This window comes from Salmo salar, chromosome ssa02, assembly GCF_905237065.1.
Source record: "Salmo salar chromosome ssa02, Ssal_v3.1, whole genome shotgun sequence".
In the NCBI taxonomy this organism is placed as follows: Eukaryota; Metazoa; Chordata; class Actinopteri; order Salmoniformes; family Salmonidae; genus Salmo; species Salmo salar.
The window spans coordinates 71,767,488-71,769,987 of NC_059443.1; the positions used below are offsets into that span (position 1 = coordinate 71,767,488).

The following is a 2,500-nucleotide window of genomic DNA, read 5'->3' on the forward strand; positions in this document are numbered from 1 at the left end:
ATGTATACACACACACACACACACATGTACACACACACACATGTACACACACACACACACATGTACACACACACATGTACACACACACACACACACACACACATGTACACACACACACACACACACAAACACACACACACACACACACACACGCACGTACACACATGTACACACTCACACATGTACACACACACACACATGTACACACATGTACACATACACACACACATATACACACACACATGTACACACACACACACATGTACACACATACACACACACGTACGTACACACACACACACACATGTACACACATGTATATACACACACAAACACACACACGTACACATACACACACTACACACACATGTACACACACACGTACACACACACACACACACACACACACGTACACACACACACATGTACACACACACACATGTATACACACACACACATGTACACACACACATGTACACACACACACACACATGTACACACACACATGTACACACACACACACACACACACACATGTACACACACACACACACGCACGTACACACATGTACACACTCACACATGTACACACACACACACGTACACACATGTACACATACACACACACATGTACACACACACATGTACACACACACACACATGTACACACATACACACACACGTACGTACACACACACACACACATGTACACACATGTATATACACACACAAACACACACACGTACACATACACACACGTACACACACATGTACACACACGCACACATACACACACATGTACACACTAGAGGTTGACCGATTAATCGGAATGGCCGATTAATTAGGGCCGATTTCAAGTTTTCATAACAATCGGTAATCGGTATTTTTTGGCCACCGATTTGCCGATTGAAACTTTTTTTTTTTTTTTTTTACACCTTTATTTAACTAGGCAAGTCAGATTAAGAACACATTCTTATTTACAATGACGGCCTAGAAACGGGGGTTAACTGCCTTGTTCAGGGGGGATTCGTTTTTGCAACCTTCGGTTACCAGTCCAACGCTCTAACCACCTGCCTTACATTGCACTCCACAAGGATTAACAGGCTGACTACCTGTAACACGAGGGCAGCAAGAAGCTAAGGTAAGTTGTTAGTTAGCATTAGACTTATAAAAAACTATCAATCTTAACATAATCACTAGTTAACTACACATGGTTGATATTACTAGTTTATCTAGCGTGTCCTGCGTTGCATATGATCGATGCGGTGCCTGTTAATTTTCATTGAATCACAGCCTACTTCAACAAACGGGTGTTGATTTAACAAGCGCATTTGCGAAAAAAGTACTGTCGTTGCACCAATGTACCTAAACATCAATGCCTAACAGGAATATTTAGACTTAGTCACCCGTTAGATAAAATACGGAACGGTTCCGTATGTCACTGAAAGAAAAACATTTTTGTTTTTGAGATGATAGTTTCCAGATTCGACCATATTAATTTTACATTTACATTTAAGTCATTTAGCAGACGCTCTTATCCAGAGCGACTTACAAATTATTAATGACCCAAGGCTCGTATTTCTGTGTGTTTATTATATTATAATTAAGTCTGATTTGATAGAGCAGTCTGACTGAGCGATGGTAGGCAGCAGCAGGCTCGTAAGCATTCATTCAAACAGCACTTCGCTGTGCTTCAAGCATTGCGCTGTTTATGACTTCAACCTGGGTGGGTATAATTTGTGGAACGTTCCAACAGGAATCTATTCCAAAAACTTCGTAAATAACAAGGTTTCCAAAAAACAACGCATACAAAGTTGTATAGAATAAGATACCGGGTAGGGAGTGGTCTATTTCATTGTGTTTTTCACTCATCACGTTTATTCCGAAAAATGTCTGTCCTCACTCTGGTTGCCTATGGACAAACATTAAGAATAAGCTACGTGGTGAGTCGATGCCTATTCAGCAGCTAGTTAGCTAGGTTTGTATGCGTTGCTACTTTGTATGCGTTGTTAGTTGGCAACCTTTTACTTTAAGTTTTTTGGAACAGATTCCTGTTGGAACGTTCCACAAATTATACCCACCCCTTCAAGCCTGTCAACTCCCAAGATTAGGCTGGTGTAACCGATGTGAAATGGCTAGCTAGTTAGCCGGGTGCATGCTAATAGCGTTTCAAACGTCACTCGCTCTGAGACTTGGAGTAGTTTTTTCCCTTCCTCTGCATGGGTAACGCTGCTTCGAGGGCGGCTGTTGTTGATGTGTTCCTGGTTTGAGCCCAGGTAGGAGCGAGGAGAGGGACGGAAGCTATACTGTTACACTGGCAATACTAAAGTGCCTATAAGAACATCCAATAGTCAAAGGTATATGAAATACAAATCGTATAGAGAGAAATAGTCCTATAATTCCTATAATAATATAATAACTACAACCTAAAACTTCTTACCTGGGAATATTGAAGACTCACGTTAAAAGGAACCACCAGCTTTCATATGTTCTCATGTTTT

At 41.1% G+C, this 2,500-nt stretch overlaps 1 protein-coding gene across 1 annotated transcript in view; it reads left to right on the forward strand.

The window, feature by feature from the left end:
• Positions 1-2,500, forward strand: part of LOC106592167 (polycystin-1) — a 184,731-nt gene that overhangs the window by 60,687 nt on the left and 121,544 nt on the right.